A 23,788-nucleotide genomic window follows, 5' to 3' on the forward strand; every position below is an offset into this window, starting at 1 on the left:
CCCAACCAAGAAACCACTTGCTCCAGATTATCCACTCATTCAGTCAAATGAGCATCTATGTCTCATTGCTACTGCCACAACAAACGTGATTGCTCGTGCCATTGTTGTACGAATTCTGCATTTTGTATACTCTGGTGTAGAGCTAGTCCAGCAACAGCGGCAGTGGAAGCAATTGCTACAAGTCCCACCACCACTGCTACGATGACCCCAACCACTCTCCGGCTGCAGTTGACAAGATCTTGCATTACTTTGTAAATTTGAGTAACCCCAGCAGATTCACTCCAGGCATGTGTTAAGTTCACAGGTAGCCAGGTTTTTTTTCTGACTCTTAGTATATATAAATCGGAATGAGATTCATTCCAATTATTATTCCACCAAGTAGTATTTATACAACTTAAGAATGTACAATTGTCTGTACAGTTAACTACCCCTGTATAATCATCCCATTTAAAAATTTCTGTTAACAACAAATAAGGGCCGGGCGCGGTGGCTCACGCCTGTAATCCCAGCACTTTGGGAGGCCGAGGCGGGCGGATCACAAGGTCAGGAGATCGAGACCACGGTGAAACCTCGTCTCTACTAAAAATACAAAAAATTAGCCGGGCGCGGTTGTGGGCGCCTGTAGTCCCAGCTACTCGGGAGGCTGAGGCAGGAGAATGGCGGGAACCCGGGAGGCGGAGCTTGCAGTGAGCTGAGATCCGGCCACTGCACTCCAGCCTGGGCGACAGAGCGAGACTCCGTCTCAAAAAAAAAAAAAAAAAAAAAAAAAAAAAACAAATAAGGTTTTCTTACACATGCAATAACATATCTAGAACTATTTCGATGCAAAGATATATGGAAAGGGTTCGCTATATTAGTAGTAAGATTTAAGGACATGTTTCCTGTGAAAGTAAACATTGGTTTACCAGCAGCTAGCAACTTCCAAATATGACTTTGTATTTGTGAGGTACTAGCCAAATGTGGCATAGGGCGTGATAGATCACCATCATGCCAAATAATAGTTTCATTGCCATCTGCAGAAATGCTGTGATTACCTTTATGCCAACGCAGGTTGACATGGCTGAATGTAGTCTGAAAATCTCCATGTACACCCCAATCTGTAACAAGGTATTTACAACTCTTCCCTTTTACGTCTAACAACAATTGGGGCCCACTACCTCTACATCTAGTCCACTCTAGTTGGGAAACACCTCTGGACACATCGGGGATGGGGCATAAAGATAATGTACTTGGCAGAGTTTCATTAAGTAATTCAGTATCATTATACTTAAAACTTTGAGCCACAATAATCATAGTAAAGGCAGAGATATGACTATGGTTATAGCGAACAGCCCAAGCCTCATGAGAAAGAGGCAGACAATGTGGACTACCCCCAAGACATATAGGAAACCCTTCAACCCCACATTGATATGAACTATTTACTGTGCCAGTGTCTAATTCAGGATCCTGGTTTTAAAAAGACGATGGCATCCAAGCAGTATCATTAGTAAGTACTGGGACTTTTTTGTCTCCCCAGGCCACACCTTGATATAAGGGTGGAAAAGGAATATAAGCCCAGTATGTAAATTCTCCAGCCATTACCTGACAATTTACTACGGCCAGCATAGCCAGGAATAAAGTCAGTGGGGTTTTGGGCTGCCCAGCTTGTTGAACAACCCCTTCAGTTTTCTGAGTAAGCTTTTTCAGTTGACCCCATGTCGGGAGCTCCGCATGTCGAGTTCCGAAGGTGAATGTTCTCTGAGTGCTCAGATTCAGCTCCTAAAATTCCTTGAGGAACTCTTCGGATCGGCTCCTCTTCGCCATGGCACTGTTTCAACCGTCGAGATGGAAACCACTCGTCTCCAGCATCTGTACTGACAAGAGCATAGCCTTGGCCCCATTGTAAAACTTTTCCTTTTAAATATTGCCCTTGTAATGAAGGATAATACACCCACAGGTTACTGTTTTGCGGCTTTTCTAAAGGCTGTTGAAAATGTTTCACCACTGCAGACTGCTGTAATTGGCGCCAATGGTTGAGAAAATTTGAAGTAAAAAGGGCCTTCAGAATTTGATGTTTTGGGGAATCTCACCCATCTCCCCATTTTGTTTTAAAAGTTGTAATTTTAAGGTAGTATTGGCTCTTTCAATAATTGCTTGACCTTGACTGTTAAATGGAATACCAGTGGAATGATGAATATGGTATAAAGAGAGGAAGGCAGCCAATTTGCGAGAGCAATAAGAAGGGGCATTGTCAGTTTTTAATTCAGCAGGGACTCCAATAACTGCAAAGCAAGTAAGTAAATGAGTAATAACAGAGTCAGCCTTTTCAGAGGGTAATGGTGTAGCCCACTGGAAATGTGATCACGTATCAATAGTATGATGAACATATTTTAAACGATAAGTTACATCCATTTGCCAAATGTGATTTTGTTGAATGCCTTGAGGATTAATACCTGGACTTAAAAAAGGTGCAATGATAGGAGCACAAGATGGGCAGACTCTGACAATAGCTCGGGCTTGATAGTGTGTTATAGAAAATCGCCGTTGTAATCCTAAACTATTAGTATGATGTAGTTGGTGCTCATCCTGAGCCCGTTGGACACTGCCAATAAGTAAAGAATCAATCTGACTATTGCCAAAAGATAAAGGTCCTGGCAAAGCTGAATGAGAACGAATATGAGTGATAAAAAGGGGGGCAGTGTGGGAAGTAAGAGTAAAGAAAACAATTTTTGTAAAGGAGTTTGAGGAAATAATGGTAAAGAAGTCTGAGAAATATATTTAGTTACATATACAGCATATTGGGAATCACTAACTATATTACAAGCGGTTTGAGGCCAATCTTGTAGAACCATAAGAATGGCAAAAAGTTCTCCTTGTTGTACTGATTGAAATGGGTAGTGAGAAATTTTTGAATTATCTGATGTCCAGTATCCAGCTTTTCCAGCTTTTACATACTGGAAGCATCAGTAAAAAAGGGAGGACCTTTAACCGGAATGTAAGAGATAGGATTACATGGCAATAAAGAATATTGTTGCAGAAAAGCAAATAATTTATTACTAGGATAATGCTGAGAAAAAGAACCAGTATACTCAGCTCAAGCCACTTGCCAACCTTCATGAGTTTTCAATAGAGATTCAATGTATTGATTAGATAATCAGGTAATAATTTTTATAGGGTCAGCAGCAAGCAACTGACAAGCTCGATGTCATCCTTTAATAATTAATTTAGCCAATTTATCAATATATGGGTGAATTTTCTTAATGGCTTTATTAGCCAAAAACAGCCACTCTAGAATATTATTATCTTGGTGTAAAACGGCTGTTGGTGAATGGGGAGTATGAAAAAGACACAATGAAAGTGGAAGATTGGGTGTAACATAATCAAGGTGAGCTTCACTAATTCTATTTTCTACAAATGACAGGTTTTTTTTTTTCTGCTACAGGAGATAATTGACAAGAACTATTTAAATCTGAATCTCTTTCTAAGGTAGCAAGTAGATGTCGCAGTTTGTAAGCAGGGATGCCTAAGATGGGGTGAAGTCAATTTATGTCTCCTAACAGTTTTTGAAAATCATTAAGGGTTAAAAGTTGATCTCTTTGAATTTGAACTTTTTGTGGCCAAATATGCTTTTTTGCTAAAAGGTATCCCAAATATTTAATAGGAAATTGAGTCTGTATTTTCTCAGAAGAAATATGTAAATTATATTGAGTTAATTGTTGCTATAAGACCTGAAAAGTTCGACTTTGTAGGACTTTGTCAGGAGTTGGTAATAGAATATCATCCATATAATTGTATATTAACACAGTAGGGAATTGACATCTAACAGGATTTAAGGCTCTATGAACAAACTCTTGACATAAGGTAGGACTATTAAGCATACCTTGAGGAAGAACTTTCCATTGATATCTTTGAGTAGGCTGTCTATTATTATATTTGGGAACAGTAAAGGCAAATTTTTCACAATCTTGGGGTTGTAACAGGATAGTAAAAAAAAAAAAATCTTCAAGATTTATAACCATTAATTTCTAATTTTGTGGGATAAGAGCTGGATTAGGAAGCCTAGGTTGTAAAGTCCTCATAGGTTGAATACAAGCATTTGCAGCTCTAAGATCAGTTAATAAGTGCCATTTTCCTTTTTTTTTTTTTTTACGAGACAAACACAGGGGAATTCCATGCAGAAGTACTTCGTTCAATGTGCCCCTCGGCCAATTGTTCCTTAACTAAATTCTTTAAAGCCTTAAGTTTTTCTTTAGATAATGGCCACTGTTCCACCCAAACAGGGGTTGTAGTTTTCCACTTCAATTGTAAAGTTTGAGGACAGTGGCTAAGAGTTTAAAGGATTGTAGCCCATTTTGAACATCATATTTTTGGCAGCTGAAGAAATATGAGGAATGCTTAAAAGGGCACCAAATTGTTGTAAAAGATCACAGCCCCAAAGGTTAATATTAATGGGAACAATATAAAAGAACACTTTTCCTTGTTGTCCTTCAGGTCCTACACAGCTCAGGGGCTCGACACTTTGGTAGACTATAGAAGCAGCATCTAGGTCAGATAGAGTAACCGATATTTGTTTCTTTTCCCAATGATCAGGCCATTGAGCCAAGCATATAATAGATACATCAGCTCCTGTGTTGACTAATCCCTCAAAAAGTATCCCATTAATTTGCAATGAACATAAAGGTTTTTGATCAGAAACTAAAGTTTCCCAGAAAACAGTTTTCCCAGTACTACCAAAACCTCCTTGACGAGACACATCTCTAGATAGGAAAGGAAAAAAAGACAATAAAAGCAATTGTGCAATACGTTCCCCCTGCCTCTAGGTGCATAAATTGTGAGACTTGTACCATAATAAGGTATTGTGGTAGGCCTGCATTGTAATTGTTGGGGCCCCAAGCCTGCGGGCCCCGGGTCCCGTTTCCTGGGCGGGGTGACAATAAATTTCCACTCTTATCAGTTTTTGAATGACATTCATTTGTCCAGTGTCGACCTTTTCCACATCGTTTTCACTCCCCAGAAGGTAACTTTTTCTCTTTAGTAGTCGGGAAGCCCAGTTTTTTTTCGGCATTCTTTTTTTAAAATGACTGGGTTTCCTGCATTGAAAACATACACCTTGTTTGGAATTACTCTTTAAGGCCTTAGAAAGTGCTCCAGCGAACAATTGAGCATTGTAAATAGCTCCTCCAATGCCTGCACAAGCCCAAATATACTCATCTAAATTAGCTCCACTGGCCTTTAAAGGTCTTAATAATTTTTGTTGCAGCTTTCATTTCTTTCAAAAATTTAAATTGTAGGTCTGTAAAAGTCACATTCTGGCCACCGTTTGGGAACTGAGCATTGGGGCCGAAAGCAGCCCGTGTTATTGGGAATAGATTTAGTTCCTCGAAATCATCCTTTCCCTACGATTCCTTCTTTTCTCCTACAGGAGGAAAAGGCACAGAGAAAACATGACCTGACATAGGCAGAGAGGTTGGAGGTGGAGGCAAAGGGAAATCTTTTTCAAGATAACAGGGAAGGCTTGTGGCAGAGAGATAGGAGAAACAGGAGCAGCAGCACCTTGCAATTTTAACAACTGTTGTAACATCTCTAAAATACGCTGCAAATCAGAATTTCCTTCAGATGAAGGAGGCATTAGCTCTTCTTCCAATTCCTTGTCCTCAGCAACCGGGGCGTAAATATGTTTCTCTCTAGGATCATTCCTCTCTAAAGCTTCAGATGCCTCACCTCCTGTGGCAGTATCTCCATGCTCTGAGTCAGTTTCAAGTAACTCTAATGCCTGAGTAATGGAACTACACAAAGTCCACAAAGTCAGAGGCATCATTTGCCCTCGCTGATGAGCTCGATGCAGGACTTTAACCACTTGTAACCATTCCTTTCGATTTAACTGCACTTTGGTTTGAAACCAATAACAATGTTGTTCAACATGGGCAAACAATCACTTCAAAGTCTTATGTTCCTTAACTAACTTCTACTCCTATAGACATCAACAGTCCCTGGAGTAACCACAAATATTCAGAGGCCAGAGAGGTGGAATTCCCCATAATTTTCCTGTGGGTCCCCCTTCATTTATTTTATCTGCCTGGGGTGTTCCCCCTCCGGTTCCTTGCTCTCGTGGAGCCATGGACCCTGCTCGCTGCGCCAGATGTTGGGGTCCACGTGTTTCCTAAACAAAGGAATGAACACACAAGACAAGACAAACATGGTGGCCGCCTCGAATGGCGCACTCTGCTTTATTTTATACAGTCATTTGTGGAATGTTGCCAAGTCACAAGACACATTGTTGTTTTTCTGACCTTTCCCTGACTTTCTGGAATTTCAAAATGTTTACAGATAAACAAGCCCCCAGGGTCTGCTGTTAGCAGCTGGCTCCTTTGTCCTCCCTGTTTGCAGGGAAGGAACGCCCTGCTTCATTTGCAAGAGCAGGACTTATCGGGAACGTCTCATTTGCGAGCACGTAGTCCTCTACACCCAGACTCTAAAATTGTGGCTAAGGATGACCAGGCTGAGGCTGTCCCTTTAAGGCAGAACTTTCAGGCCAGTGTTTCATTTTTCTTGTCATCCTGAAATTTTTCTTTCAACAGAGGCCAGAAACAATTCTGTGTATTGGAGAGCCTCCCTCCTAGAGTTGGTACCATTGACACATGACTACTGAGTGCCAGAAGAAGTTGAGAAGAACTCTCCCATCTGCACAGCCAGGGTGGACTGAGCATCATAATCCTTGGTGCCTGGCTCATGCAGACTGCCAATAGATCCAAAAAATCACAGGATGTGGGAGGTGAAGGAAGAGCTGGTAAAAATGAAAAGTGGCTGGTGAAAGAATAGGAGGCATGAAGAGGATGGGACCTGCCTGGGGCAGTGCGCATGTTTTGTTCCAGCCAAACAGTCAGATGAGGTCTTGGTCTTGGACCTGGTGCCAGGGAATTCACAAGCCCCCTTCTACTGTGGCCTGGGAGCTGAGGTCTTTGGTTCTGAAACCAAATGTAAATTTTGGACTCTGGAATACCTGTCTGTTTAGCCAGTTTCTCTCTAATTGTGATCCCAGGAAAGGAATTATCCTGTAAATTTTTGTGGATTATTCTCAAAGGCTTCAATGAGTAGACTGATTTGTGATTGAGTGATGGATGTCCCTTTCCTCCTGCCTTCTTATTTCACTTACACAATCAATATTAACTATGGCAGTTATGGTAATATCATTCTTGACAACAGAGGAAACTTCAAGTCATTCATTGATGATGCCAAAGCCTCATTCTCCTACAGTAAACATTCTCCTACATTTAATTTCTTGAATCTTCTATGTCCACTGTCTAGAAAAACTAAACACATGAAGTACTACAAACTAGAAATAAATACCTTAGTAGGCACCAATTATAAAAGTAAATCCAAGAAGGAACAGAATATATGAACACACATACAACAAGTAAAGGAATTCAGTTAATTAAAAATCTTCCAGAAAGAGAAGCCCAGAGCTTTTATAATGATGGTAGAGTTCAGTAAAGTGGAGCCCCATGCCTGCTATCCCCATGCTCCTGGCCAGCAGCAGCATCTCCCCTGAGCATGGTGACATAAGGCATGCCATTGACACTCACTTTGCTGGTGTTCACCTCCACATACTAAGTCGTCACTTTGCAGTGGAATTCCATTTTGCTGCATCTGGCTGGCCAGAAGCCCTGCAGGTAGAAAGGGATGGTCAGGAGAGCACATTGAAAGAACAGATGGGAGCTCAGAGACTGCCCACCTTTCCTGCCCTCTGCCCATGGGCCACAGCCCTCACCCAGCTATACAGCGTGTATGTCTGCTGAAGGCTGCTGCATTTGTTCTCCATCACAGAGGTGGGATGACAGCAGTCTGAGGGCACCACACTCCATGATCGGGCTCTACTGTTGGTGCCACAGCTCCAGGTGGAAGGGCAGGTGAGCCAAAGACAGGTCCTATGTGGCTTTCACATCCAGCCCACATTCCTACCAACTTCCAGGCCCACTTCCATATCCTGATGTGATGTTCTCTTTAGAGCTCTTGTGGTTCCTCAGCAGGAGATGGGAAGAGCGGGGTTTCCAGGAGTAAGGCAGTGAAAGTTGGTTTGGGTGACCACCATGGTTGGCGGTTTCCTGTCCATCTACTGGGGCCAAGTCCAGTAAGGGGCCTCTGCTGGTGGAAGCGCACATGAAGGCCATAGCTGAGGTGAGGAGCAGAGACCCATCTGACCAGATCCCCAATTCAAGGTCGCCCCTGCCCACCCACAGCCTCACTTTTCCCTCCTGTGTAGGGAGAGTGTTGGCTTTTCAAGCACATTTGCCTGGACTGAATGAGGTTCCCAGGAGCTTCAACATAATGTCCCCACCCAGTCATGCTCAGAGCTGGGCCATGTGTCCCCTCCGATTCCCTTCGCTTCCCACAAGTGGCTGCTCCTGCTGAGAGGTTGGGGTGCTTCATCCTGGCCTGAAAACCTCAAAGAATAATGGAGTCTCCAAGGGAGCACACTGGGAGGCACACTGGGAGGGCCCACCAGGAAGGGAGCCCAGCAGGTAGCCCAGCTAAGAGAATGAGCCAGGGCAGGCATGGGGAACAGTTTACTAGGAGAAGAAACCCAGCCCTTTGCAGAGCTGGGAGCCTCAGAAGCAGCAGAGAAGCCTTGCACGGCAAGACTCTGAGTCCCTAAGCCACCCCCTGCAGAGTTCCAGGGCACCGGTGGGGATGGCCTCCTGGAGGCCTCCGTTCTTTTTTGTCCCAGTGTCCAGGGCTGTACCATTCCCCCACCTCACAGTTCAACTAGTTTTTCTCCTTTCTGGGGCTGGGGTGGGGCTGCCTTCCTGCCTGGACTCATGGGCAGGCTGGATTGCCTTACCCCCAGGACAGAAGCACCAGGGACCCAGAAAAGAGGAAGGAGGCAGCCTCTTCCCCACAGTGACCTCCTTGCCTTTCACATGCAGCAACAGGCCCACCTCTCAGAGGAGGATGCTGAGGCACAGGCGGGAGCTGTGTAGAGAGACACTGGGAAGAGGCACCTCTCACAGCTCTGAGCTGCCCTCCAGGGCTCCAGAGGTAGGGGAAGGCAGACCCATTGGTGATGAAGACAGCTCAGTGGGCTGTGGCAGAGGAAGTTCCCAGGACTGGGAGACGACAGTGACTCAGTGCTGCTCACTTCTGAAAGTGGCCCTTCAGTTACCCCCACAGCTTGAGGCCATACCAGCCTGGGATGGCCAGATAGGCAGAGGAAAGCAGGGATTCAGGGGGAGTGCACTAAGGTGTGTGGGGAGGGCAGAGGCTGTTGAGGCAGGTGAGGAGAAATGTTCATCCTCTTCCTGGTCTGCCCCTCTCCTGGGGTCTACTTTCCTCTTTTCCCTCTGTCTCTGGCTCCCTGGCTGTCTCCTCCTCACTTTCTTGCCTGCTCACCCCAGAGGTCCCAGGGACTCAGCCCACCACCAGTGGTCCTCGAGTTGTAACTGCCCCTTCCACGTCCATCCCATGAGGACCCTCATCTTCTGAGCACATCTCTGGACCCCTTTGAAACCAGAAGCCTCACCTCCCTGACAGACCGCTCCATGGCTGGGCAGAGTCCACCTGACCCTGTTCCATGCCAGAATGATTGGGCATTGTCCCACTGCCTGCTCTTTCACACCTACAGCTCATCCCTCCAAAATGCTGTTGGCACCCTTTATACAGCCCTCACAGCTACCCTGCCCTCCTGCTGGGCTATAGCTTTTGTCTCCGGGTGCCTTAACCCCTTTGTCCATCTGCCCCTTGGCAGCCACCTGAGCTCCCGAGCACTGCTGTGCTCACATCTGCAGTAGCCACCTCACCTAGAACCAACATTAAAGTCCCAACAGGCCAATCCTGGCCTCCTCACTGCTCCTGGAACCCCAGGGTCCTATGCCTCAATCTTCCCATCTGCAGCATGGGTGTCTTCTCCTACCCCCAACCTGCCCCCAGAGCCCAAGACATCCAGAGCCATCTAATACACATGTCATACAAATTACATAATAATTTGTACTACATCATATTACAAATACCAATTATGTCATATGAATTCATCATAATACATACAAATTATGATGTCATAATATATTGTGATGTAACAAATACATATGAATTATGATGTCATAATACATTGTGATGTTATAACACATACTAAGTATGATGTCATGATATATTGTGATGTTATAATGATATGAATTATGATATCACAATACATATGAATTATGTCATGATGTATTGTGATATAATATGAATTATGACATCATAATATATTGATGCCATAATACATACCAATTATGATGTCATAATATGTTGTGATGTCATATCATATTGATCATTTATCATATAATAAAATTTTGTCAGCTATTTTTATAAGAAAATTGAGTGAAATTTTGTAACAACACTAACATATAAAGAAGCTTACAATCATGGTGAAAGATGAAAGAGGAGCAGGCATCTCACATGGTAGGAGTGGGAACAGGAAAGATGGGAGAGGGATACGCCTCACTTTTAAACCACCAGATCTCGTGAGTACTCACCATGACAAGGACACCACAGAGCCATGAGAAATCCATCTCTATGATTCAACCACCTCCCATCAGGCCTCACCTGTAACATTAGGGATTAAAATTCAATATGAAATTTGGAGAGGACATCTAAACTATATCATGTGACCATTAGAAAAACAGATGAGGCTGGGTGCCATGGCTCACGCCTGTAATCCCAGCACCTTAGGAAGCCAAGGCGGGCAGATCACAAGGTCAGGAGATCGAGGTCATCCTGTCTAACTTGATGAAACACTGTCTCTACTGAAAACACAAAAAAATTAACCGGGTGTGGTGGCACTCGCCAGTAGTCCCAGCTGCTCGGGAGGCTGAGGCAGGAGAATCACTTAAACCCTGGAGGCGGATGTTGCAGTTAGCTGAGATCATACCACTGCACTCCAGCCTGGGCAACAGAGTGAGACACTGTCTCAAAAAAAGAAAAAAAAAAAAACAGATGAAATATTTATGGTTTCTACAGATACTTTCATTCCAGAGCAAATGGATAAATGATTGAATTCAACACTCTGTGGTCAGAAGAGAGAAGAGAGGTGTACAGGGGACTTTGGCTGCATTTGTTCTATTTCCCTTATGCTGTTGTTATGAGTTTTGATGTCACCATCTGAAGGGTTATTCATGGACAGAAGAATTATTGCTATTGTTGTGATTATTCCTCTTTCTTTTGTATTAGTAAAAATAAATCTTTTAGCTTCTCATACAATTTCCTTAAAAAATACTAAGAGTTTTGGTTAAATTCCTTGTTATTGTGTGTTATAAAAATTGACAGGGAAATGGCTAAAATAGATTACAATTACACAAACTCTAGGAGTCAATTTCTATTAGGCAGGCTTAGGAAAGACAGAACTGGAAACACTCCACCATCATAGACATCAGACGCATGGGGCCCACTTTCTGTCCCAGCCCTGCCTAGATCCATCCTCTTCTAAGGCCTCATCCAGGTCTGGCCACACCCTAGAATCTGCTCTCACAGAACTAATTAAAGGAGATCAGAAATTTGAGTGGTGGCTCCTGCTGCCTCTCCTTAGCTGGTGCCCACAATTTCCTGAAAATAAAAAACAGATAAATGTCAGCAAATAATTATCTATTTGTGGGTCACAATTTCTTTTTCATTGAAGCCAGTGCTTGTAGAGACATCCCCTCAGCAAACTGTTTTTCTGCAGATCCAGTAGTTGCTCTACAAGGCCCAAGAAAGTCAACATAAATACCAAAACTCCCTCTGAACAGTTCACCCTTTCTGTATCCCTTTCATCTGTCTATATAGATTTTATTCTACACATTTTCTTTTTAAGGTAAATAATTTTTAAAATGAAAGAAAAAATAGAAATGCTGGGGCCTTCGTTTAAAGCCTAGGAATTACAGAACACTTAGCACCCAACTACCAGGGTGCTATGACGATTAACTCACATCATGTGATGTTTCCAGCACAGTGCTGTGTAACAGACTTCAGAATACATAGTACACACTCAATAGACATTGTATTAACTCGAGTGTACATGTTTTTCAAATGCAGGTTTACTCAAACATTGATGCCTTCTCTAGGCTGTGTAACCTTTAAAGAGCCAGCAGAGAATAACATGTTTATATACAGTGATTGGTGGTTTCCACTTTGGGCCAAACATATTTGTGTTGTGGTAAGAGTGTTGGGTGTCAGGAACTCTGTGTGCTTTTCCTACTTTCTCTAGCTGAGTGCTATTACAGTGGATGTAGTGGGAGAATAATCCGCATTAAGACGAGACTTTCAGAAGCCGATTCATGGACCCCTTACTAACTTGCAAATCACACTAAGAGAGAGGCCTGGAATCAGAAATGATTTATATATACACTGAAACTTGAGAGGCAATGCTTTGCTAAGTGGCTCTCAGCCTAGGCTTCCAACCATAATCACGTGACCACTTTAAAGAAACACCATCACCTGTGCTCTCCCCACAGGTTCTGTCTGTTGATCTTGGTAGGACCATACATATGGTTTTAATTAGGAAGTCAAATTGTCCCTCTTTGTTGATTACATAATATTATATCTCGAAAAATCTAAAGACCACCAAAAACTTTTAGATTTCATAAATAAATTTAATGTTTCAGGATACAAAAATCAATGTAGAAAAAATAGTAGCATTTTCATACACTAATATTGATCAAGCTGAGAACCAAATTAAAAGGTCAGTTTTTTTTTTTTTTTTACAATAGCTACAAAAAAAGTAAAACACCTAGAAATATAATTACTCAAGTAGGTGAAAGATCTCTACAAGGAAAACTACAAAACTGTGATGAAATAGATTGTGAATAACAAACAAACGAGAAAAACATCGCATGCCCATGGATTAGAAGAATTATTATCATTAATAATGACCATACTGCTCCCAAACAGTCTACATATTAAATGGAATTCCCACCAAAATTCCAATGTTAGTTTTTATAGAATTAGAACAAAATTATATTTATATGGAACCATAGAAAAGCCTGAAGAGCCAAAGCAAGTTTAAACAAAGGCAACAAAGTCGGACATATTACATTAACAAACTTAAAATTATTCTAGAAGGCTTTAATAACCAAAACAGCATGGTAATGATGTGAATAAATGCATAGGTCAATGGAACAGAATAGAGAACCTAGAAATAAAGCCACAAACCTACACACAACTGATCTTTTACAAAGTCAACAAAAATATACATAGAAAAATGACATTTTCTTCAACATATTGTGCTGGAAAAAATATCTTACCATATGCAGAAGTATGAAATGGAACCCCTAACTCTCACCATATATAAAAATCAACTCAATATGGATTAAAGTACTCGAATGTAAGACCTGAAAAGATAAAAATTCTAGAAGAAACCCTATGATAAACTATTCTGGACATTGGCCTGGACCAATAATTCATGACTAAGATCTCAAAAGTAGATGCAACAATAACAAAAATAGACAAATGGAACTTAATTAAACTGAAGAGCTCCTGAAAAGAAGCTTTTATTTAACAGGTGAGCAGACAACCTGTGTAATACAAAAAATGTTTGTGAACTATGCATGTCTAGAATACATAAGGAAATCAAACATGTCAACAAAAATAAAACAAGAGACTTCATTAAAAAGCACATAACAGGAGCAGATATTTTTCAAAAAGAAGACAATGATGGCCAATAAGTGTGTAAAAAATGGTCAACATTGCCAATGATCAGAGAAATGCCAATTAAAAACCACAATGAAATACCATTTTACACCATTCATAATGGGTAATTATTAAAAGCAGAAAAATGATAGATATTGGTAAGGATACAGAGAAAAGAGAATATTTATACATTGTTTGTGGGAATGTAATTTTCTACAACCGCTATGGAAAACAGTATGGAGATTTCTCAAAAAAACTAAAAATAGAACTTCCATTTGATCCAGCATTCTCACTACTGCATATTTACCCAAAGGAAAATAATTCACTACGTAAAGAAGATACCCACACTCATACGTTTATTGCAGGATTATTCACAATAGCAAAGATACGGAGTCAATTTAAATTTATCAATCAATGACTGAATAAACAAAATTTGCTATACATTTATACCATGGAAAACTATTCAGACATAAAGATTAGATTATGTCTTTTGCAGCACTGTGAATGGAACTGGAGGTCATTATTGTAATTGAAATAACTCAGAAACAGAAAATCAAATACTACATCTTCTCACCTATACATGGAATATAGAGAGTGGAAAAATAGACACTGGACACTCAGAAAGAGGGGAGGTTGGTAGAGAAGTTAGAAATGAGAAAACACCTAACTGGGACAATGAGCACCGTTCGGATGATTGTTACACTGAAAGCCCATACTTCATCACTATGCAATATGTCCCTGTCATGAAACTTCATTTGTACTGTCATATTTATAAAGAGAAAAAAAAATAAATTTTATCAAGAGGGAAGAATGAACATATCTTATAATTTTCATAAATACTTAGGCACAAAAATAATTTTAATAAAAATAAATAAAATTTATATGTTATATAATATGGATTAGAGACTTAAACGTTAGACCTAATACCATACCGGGGCCTATCATGGGGAAGGGGGAGGGGGGAGGGATTGCATTGGGAGTTATACCTGATGTAAATGACGAGTTGATGGGTGCAGCACAGCAACATGGCACAAGTATACATATGTAACAAACCTGCACGTTATGCACATGTACCCTACAACTTAAAGTATAATAATAATAAATAAATTAAAATTAAAAAAAACAAAACAAAACCCTAGAAGAAAACCCAGGTAATACCATTCAGGACATAGGCACGGGCGAGGACTTCATGTCTAAAACACCAAAAGCAACGGCAACAAAAGCCAAAATCGACAAATGGGATCTAATTAAACTAAAGAGCTTCTGCACAGCAAAAGAAACTACCATCAGAGTCAACAGGCAACCTACAGAATGGGAGTAAATTTTTGCAATCCGCTCATCTGACAAAGGGCTAATATCCAGAACCTACAAAGAACTCAAACAAATTTACAAGAAAAAAACAAACAACTCCATCAAAAAGTGGGCAAAGGATATGAACAGACATTTCTCAAAAGAAGACATTCATACAGCCAACAGACACATGAAAAAATGCTCATCATCACTGGCCATCAGAGAAATGCAAATCAAAACCACAATGAGATACCATCTCACACCAGTTAGAATGGCGATCATTAAAAAGTCAGGAAACAACAGGTGCTGGAGAGGATGTGGAGAAATAGGAATACTTTTACACTGTTGGTGGGATTGTAAACTAGTTCAACCATTATGGAAAACAGTATGGCGATTCCTCAAGGATCTAGAACTAGAAGTACCATATGACTCAGCCATCCCATTACTGGGTATATACCCAAAGGATTATAAATCATGCTGCTATAAAGACACATGCACATGTATGTTCATTGCGGCACTATTCACAATAGCAAAGACTTGGAATCAACCCAAATGTCCATCAGTGACAGACTGGATTAAGAAAATGTGGCACATATACACCATGGAATACTATGCAGCCATAAAAAAGGATGAGTTTGTGTCCTTTGTAGGGACATGGATGCAGCTGGAAACCATCATTCTCAGCAAACTATCGCTGTTCTCACTCATAGGTGGGAACACCGCATGTTCTCACTCATAGGTGGGAACTGAACAATGAGATCACTTGGACTCGGGAAGGGGAACATCACACACCGGGGCCTATCATGGGGAGGGGGGAGGGGGGAGGGATTGCATTGGGAGTTATACCTGATGTAAATGACGAGTTGATGGGTGCTGACGAGTTGATGGATGCAGCACACCAACATGGCACAAGTATACATATGTAACAAACCTGCACGTTATGCACATGTACCCTAGAACTTAAAGTATAATAATAATTTAAAAAACATTAAATAAACAAATAATTACATAAAAAATTATGTTATATAATATATATTATATACATATATAATATACTATATATTATATACATATATAATAGACACATATAATTTAATTATATATTATATTATACATTATATAATGTATATAATATAATATATTATATAATGTATATTATGTATTATATTATATAACATATTATTTTTATTTTTATTAAAATATTACATATTATATAATATATGTTATATATTATAAATATATATTATATATAATAATTATATATTATAAATATATAATATATATAATAATTATATATTATAAATATATAATATATATAATTTTTATAATATATGTTATAATAATTTTTATAATATATATTATAAAAATTTTCTCTCTCTCTCTCTCTCTCTCTCTGGGCCAGAATCTCACTCTGTCACCCAGGCTGGAGTGCAGTGGCATGATTTTGGCTTACTGTAACCTCTGCCTCCCGGGTTCAAGTGATTCTCCTGCCTCAGCCTCCTGAATAGCTGGGATTACAGGCGCCCACTACCATGCCCAGCTAATTTTTGTATTTATAGTAGAGACAGGGTTTCACCATGTTGGCCAGGCTGGTCTCGAACTCCTGACCTCAGGTGATCTGCCTGCCTCAGCCTCCCAAAATGCTAGGATTACATGCATGAGCCATCACACCCGGCCAATAATATTGTAATATAAGAATGGTATAAAAAGAGAATTTGATGAATTAGGGTAGTTAGTTCTTAGCACAAACAATATGCAAGGCAAGATTCTAAGCCATTAGACATTCGTAGACAGAATATCTAACAGTGTAAAATAAATAACAGGAAGGTTCATTGGCAATGACAAATTGACATTGTTTCAATCATATTAGATGATAATAAAACCATTATAAAATGTATTGCTTTGTACATAATAAAGGATCATAATGTTAAATAACTTCATTAAATGTTTGGCAAATTAGGCATATAGATAAATGGGCAGCATGTTGACCAGTAAATAGAAAATACACATTATTTTCAAAGACCAAAAAAATTATTTTATATTTATTTATTTATTTATTTATTTATTTATTATAAGTGGGGAGCAGCTTTATTAGTTGGGGATACAGTGGGATCCTCTCCTGGGGAGGTGGGGTCTTTCACTGGTCACCCCTGGCAGTGGTCCAGCAGGCGCCATGCAATTCAGTGCTGGCGTTAGTTGGGGACCGGGCCTTGGAGGAGAACTGTGCAGGGAAGCAGTAGCTCCGGGGTCCTCACCGCCCACTCCGCCCTGCTGCACTTGGTTTTCTGGTGCTCCTCAGGGTCCCGCCGAGCCTGTGTCTCTATAGGGCAGTGGCCCATCCGGCCCGGAACCTTCTCCTCAGAGCCCAGTTTGACGCAGGCCAGGCATTACCGCTTCCTTCCCTTGGGATGAACTTCGCACTGGTGTTTCTTCCAGTCCTTCCTCCGGCCGCTTGTCTGTCTGAGCTTAAATTCCAATTTCACAAACGTTCCAGCAGGGAAGGACGTATCCACGGCGCCGTCCACACCACTCTCCCGGAAGACCCACTGCCGGGGCGGGTGCATTCCTCCAAGGCGACCTGTAGGCCCCGGAGCTGGGCCCCGGGAGCTCGGACCCGCCCGCGCCCCCCGCGCCCACCCTTGGGGCCATCAGGATCCGCAGCAGTGGCTTGTTTCCGCGGTCTGTCACCCCGGCCCTGCGAAGGGCGTGTGCACCCCTGCCTCTTCCCCTGCTCTTCCCCTGGATGGCTGTGCCCACAGAACTCTGGGCAGAGATCAAAGAACGGGAAACGTCTCTTTCTCCAAACTGACTTTGGTGTCCGCCTGGTTCTCTCCACTCCCTCCCACTCTGCCCACACTGTTCCCTGGGGCCTGTAGTTTTAGCAAAGTTCCCTGCCTGGGCCGGGAAGCAGTCCTGTTGCCCACTCCCACCCTTCAACCCTTTTCTGGCCCATTCTGTCTCCCCACTGGGTCTCCCACACGACACCCACTCCTCCCTACTGTCCCTGGAGCCCCTCTTTGGTTCTCGCGCTAAACCTCTTCCCTGACTGCTTCTCCCTCTCCATCCTGAATCTCCTGGCTCCTATAGGGTGCCCCCACCATCCCGGGGCCCAGGCAAAGCCGACAAAATTATTTTAAATGGGAATATTTGAATTCCACTGAATTCATGAAAGCGGAAAACCATCTGGTTATATTTTAAAGAATTATTAATTAATAATAACAACTATCAATTTAAAGGGTAACCAGGGTTAAGAATACCCACCATTTTAACAGCAACAACAATGAAACCCTATTATAGCCAACAAACCAGTTCACTAAAGTTGCAGGATACAATATTAACATGAAAATCAGTTGCATTTTTATACAGTAACAACAAAATATCTGAAAAAGCAATAAAGAAAACAATTCCATTTACAATATTATCAAATATAATGAAATACATAATTAAATAGAATGAGCTTAACCAAGAAAATTAAAGGTCTGCACACTGGGCTGGGTGCGGTGGCTTGCCTCTGTAATCTCAGCACTTTGGGACGCGGAGGCAGGCGGGTCACAAGGTCAGGAGTTTGAGACCAGCCTAACCAACATGGGGAACCGCGTCTTTACTAAAAATAAAAAAAATTAGTCTGTGGTGGTGGTCTTCTGTAATCTCAGCTACTCAGGAGGCTGAGGCAGGAGAATCGCTTGAACTCAGGAGGCAGACGTTGCAGTGAGCCGAGATTGGACCATTGCACTCCAGCCTGGGTGACAGACGAAGACTCTCTCTCAAAAAAAAAAAAAAAAAAAAAAAAAAAATTCTGCATACTGAACACCATAAAATGTTGATGAAAGAAATAGAAGAATACAAAATGGGAAATACATCCTGCATTGATGGATTCTAAAAATTAGTATTATTAAAATATCTATACTGGACAAAGTCATCAACAAGTTAAAGAAATTTCTATCAAACTTTTAATGCATTTAAAATAAGTGTAGAACAAACAATTCTAAAATTAGTATAGAGCCATGAAAGACCCCAAATAGGCAAATACTGTGAAAAACAAACAGGCTGAATGCCTCAAACTTCCTGATTTCAAACTATATTACAAAGCTATAGTCATTAAAATAGTATAGAACCTACATAAGAACCAATGAAACAGAATAGGGGACCAGAAATAAATTCACACATATATAATCAACTGGATCTACAGAATTAGGAAAAGATACAGACATCAAGAAATGATTTAGAAAAAACTAGATATGGACACACAAAAAGTGAAACCTTCTTATATCATCACAGAAATGAGTTTACAATTTAAGGCTTAAACATAATAACTGAAATTATGAATCCTCTTTAAAAAATGGGGAAAAAGCTCCTTTACCCTGGTTGTGGCAATGATGTTTTGGATTCTACACAAAGAACACAGGCAACAAAAGCAAAAATTTAAAAATGGAGCTATATCAAAGAAAGAAGTTTCTGCATGATAAAAGAAAGAATCAACAAAATATAAAGACAATATATGGGATGGGAGAAAATATATGTAAACCATATGTAGGATAATATGTTACTATTCAAAATATATATAATACTAATCAATATAATAAAGAAAAACACCCACAGGAGAACAAAACAAAAACCAATTCCCTGATTAATTGGGCAAAAAGTCAATTTTTCCAAAGACATACAAATGGCCAGCAGGTGTATGAAAATTTTCTCAACATTGCTAATTATCAGTGTAATTAAAATCAAAATCAAAATGAGAAATTACCTTATCATAGTGTTAGGATAGCTATTATCAAAGTATCAAAAGAACAAAGTGTTAGGGTGCACAGGAAATAGAATATTTGCATACAGTTGCTAAGCATGTCCATTGGTGCAGCTTTCATAAAACAAAAACAAAAATGAACAAAAAAACAGTATGGAGTTTCCTTAAAATTTTTAAACTAAAAGAACCTTTATTCCCAATTCAGAGTATATGGCCAACAGACATAAGTGTAGCTGAGGGCATCTGCATTCCTCTGATACAAATAAATGGATAAACTGTAAGAGAGAGATAATTTCAGCTTCAATAAGGAATGAAATTGTTTTAGTTACAAAAATATTGATGAGCCTTGAAGACATGGTGCTGAGTGAGATAAGCAAAATGCAGAAAGACAAATATTGCATGATCTCATTTATATGTAGATTTAAAAATAAAAGAAACGGGAAGAAGAGGGGTAGTTAGCATGGGCTAGGAAATGGGAAAAGGAGGAGAGATATCCATTGAAGGGTGCATACCTTCAGTTATATAATGAAAAACTGCTGGGGACCTACTGTGCAAAATGGCAACTATAGTTAATAATAACGTGTAGTTGAAATTTGATACTAAAGTAGACCTCAGGTAGTTTCATCACACACACTGAAATGCATAAAGTAACTATGTGAGGTGCTAGATATGTTAACCAGCTTCATTGAGATAATTTAAAGATGTATACACATCTCAAAAGCTCTCTATTGTACACCCTAAATAAATACACTTTTCAATGTGTAAGTCATAGCTCAATAAATGTGGAAAAAAATTAATAGTAATCAGCAGGTCATATCTAGTCACACGTAAACTTTATTTAAAACTCTCTTGGCCACTGTTTCTGGCTCAACCTGGGAACAACCGGAGCACTTCTGGCCCCTTGACTATGATGCTCCTCCCACTGTTCCTGTACTGGGGAAGATATACTAGTTCCCAGGAGTGGGCAGGTGCGGTAGCTCACACCTGTAATCCCACCACTTTGGGAGGCCAAGGTGGGTAGATCACCTGAGGTCAGGAGTTGAAGTCCAGCCAGGCCAACATGGTGAAACCCTGTCTCTACTAAAAATACAAAAATTAGCCGGGCCTGGTGGCATGCCCCTGTAATCCCAGGTACTTAAGAGGCTAAGGCAGGAGAATCACTTGAACCCGGGAGGCGGAGGTTGCAGTGAACTGAGATCACGTCACTGCACTCCAGCCTGGGCAACAAAGTGAGAGTCTGTCTCAAAAAAATAATATATATATATGTGTGTGTGCATATATGTATATGTATATATGTGTATATATGTGTGTATATATGTATGTATATGTATATATATGCATATGTATATATATTTCCCAGGGGTTTTCCACATCCCAGGCCATGCAGGTCAGGGAGGGCCATCAGTAGTCCCCTTCCTCATTGCCCACAGCCCCGTTTGGCTCCAGGCAATGAATATCAGGGCATCCAGGTGGGAGCCACAGCAGCCAGCAGGGGTGAGGCTGCCTTTCGCTGCCAGCACTCCTGTGGCCTCTGGCTCCACAGGTGTCTATAGGGCCCCAGCGCAGCCCCTCCTCACATTGCCTGTGAAGGCAATGTAACTGCAGAAGATATGCAGGAGGAAAATGAGGAAAAAATGCCCCCATGTATTAAAATAATTGTCATTAGATTGCCTATGCTGCAGACAGGGTCACTGGTTATCATTACTGCTGTGAAACCCACTACAATTGGAAGAGAAAATGGTCTAGGGCATACTCTTTGAATCCCTGAAGTTGGTGTCAGTAGGTTTCATGCAGAAATTTATTTTGACCGTGATTTACAAAGTTATGTCCTTCTAGATCAAAGCAGTCAAAATTGAACAATTGTTCATGGAAAATGAATTGTTCAGCTGAAAACTAAATGAGACCCTTATGTACTTGAGCATAGACATAAATTTAAAATTGGAAGGACTGTGTTACCCTTTCACATTCACCCGGGCAGTGATAGCTGCGATGGCTGTGAACCATGGCAGGTTAGAACTCACCTTTGCCTTGATAAGAAAGATGAATCTTTTGTTGGTCTACCACTAAGTAAAGAAGAAAATGAGTTGGAAATAAGTAAATAATTAAAGAAAATATGACTAAAATAGGGTTTACAGAATATAGATTATGAACAGAATAGACATCAAAGAATCTAAAATATAAAGATAGAGGTGGAAAACATAGTGAGCAGATTGGAAATGAAGGAACATTCTAGAGAGATGGGGCTCCTGCATCTGTTCATTCTGAAATTACTGACAGCCACCAATATCAGGAGATGTTGCAGAAGATGGGTTGGAAAAAAGGAGCTAGCCTGGGGAAGGATGGTGGGTAGTGAAATCTCCTATTTAACCTCAGCTTCAGTGTACACACGGAGGCTTGGGGATAGGCAATCCATCCTCAGTTGAAGACATTCAGCTTCCCTGAAACAAAAAAAAAACTGAGACAAAGCATGAGAGAGGTTTGCTGAAAATTTCCCAGAAACTAAACCTTAAAAAGATGACCTAGGTACCAGGACCCTGGGTAAAAGGGACTGCAGAGTGAAGGTTAATCATAGAAGAAAACTCAAGCATTTCAAAAAAATAGAGTTTGGAAACTCTTATTTTATTATATTTTTTGCACTACTTATCTCCCCAAAAGAGTCTGTGGCACAGAGGAACTGTGTCACAATTTACCCCTTCTTGATTCAGAAACGTGTAATAAAGTTTGGTTTGCAAATTTTAAAAAACGTTTTTTAAACTAATAAACATTGACTCAAGTTATGCAGTAAGTGGACTAAAGTTTACAGGGCAAAGATGAGTTTATCTAGCTTCCTTATTTTATCTTGTCATTTATGACATCCATATAAGCAAAAAGCCACATAAGCAAAACTCATAACCACTAATGACTTAAATGTACATTTGTCTGTGTCTCCATATATTCACAGTAAGGTACACAGCAAAAGAAACATCAAAAGTTGATATAAATAAATCTGACTATAGATATCATTGTTTATGCCCTTTAGAAACTAGATAAAACACCCTCTTATACTTGAAATAGCCTAAATATTATTGAAGAACTAATGAACAGGTGATATATTGTAGAAAATTAGTCACATATTGTTTTCTTTTTTGAGGAATCCATTTATTTGCACTATATCTTCAGCGTTTATATTTAGTTTGTTTCATAGCTAATTAGATATTTAGATATGAACAATTGAGTACGGTGTTGAAATAGTGTGCTGGCATTTGTAGTTTTCATAAATATTATTGCAGGCAATGGAGTTGTGCCAGAGAAATCTGATTTCTGGTACATAAGGAATACTTAGCCAGGGCCTCATATTTAAGATATTCAATGAAAATATCTTCAACTGCAATAAAAACATTGTAACATTAAAAATACTCTTTTCAATAAATTCTAAATTTAAAAATTCAAATGATACTTTTTATGGAGTTAGGGAAGTGCTAATGAGGTAAAATGGCAACTGAAGCCAAAAGATCTAAATTCAGGTAAATACTTTTAGCCATATTACCTGTAAGTTAAAAGTAAACAATAATAAACAACAATTCTGACCAAGTACTATTCACTGCAGTAAAGTATTTCAGAAATTTGTGCATAATTAATTTTCTAATGGTAAAAAAGTAATCATATTCTACAAATTATTACAACGTGGTCTATTGAAGAGAGCGGTATTTCTAGTGAAGAAACTTGGAATTTCTCACAAGGTAGTGATCTATGCCATAGAAAATCTAGGTAAAATATTTTACTGATCTGTGCAACTGTTGATATTTCTGCTTTCCAGGAAAATAACATGCTTTAAAAACTTAATTCAGGTAATTAAAATCACCAAGAAGTTACAAGAATTCACACAATACCTAATGTAGTTGAAAGAAAATTATGAAAATTCTCAGGACCAGACGTAAATAAAGGTTATAATCCAGAGAAGTATAGACCTAAGTGGTCAGTGCTTCATTCAGATGCATCTGATCACAAGGACGTCAGATCCATATGGGTTGTTCAGCTTCTGACAAGGCAAATAGAATAAACAAAGAGAAACTGCCTGCAGGCATCCGGAGTGTGATGTCTTCTATATTTGAGAGCTAAACTATAAATTATGTTGCACACAAGGTGATGAGCTACTAGAGT

At 40.2% G+C, this 23,788-nt stretch overlaps 1 pseudogene; it reads left to right on the forward strand.

The window, feature by feature from the left end:
• The first annotated feature begins 7,481 nt into the window (after positions 1–7,481).
• Positions 7,482–22,207, forward strand: LOC112614668 (annotated as a pseudogene).
• The last annotated feature ends 1,581 nt before the right edge of the window (positions 22,208–23,788 follow it).

This window comes from Theropithecus gelada, chromosome 20 (genome assembly GCF_003255815.1).
Source record: "Theropithecus gelada isolate Dixy chromosome 20, Tgel_1.0, whole genome shotgun sequence".
In the NCBI taxonomy this organism is placed as follows: domain Eukaryota; kingdom Metazoa; phylum Chordata; class Mammalia; order Primates; family Cercopithecidae; genus Theropithecus; species Theropithecus gelada.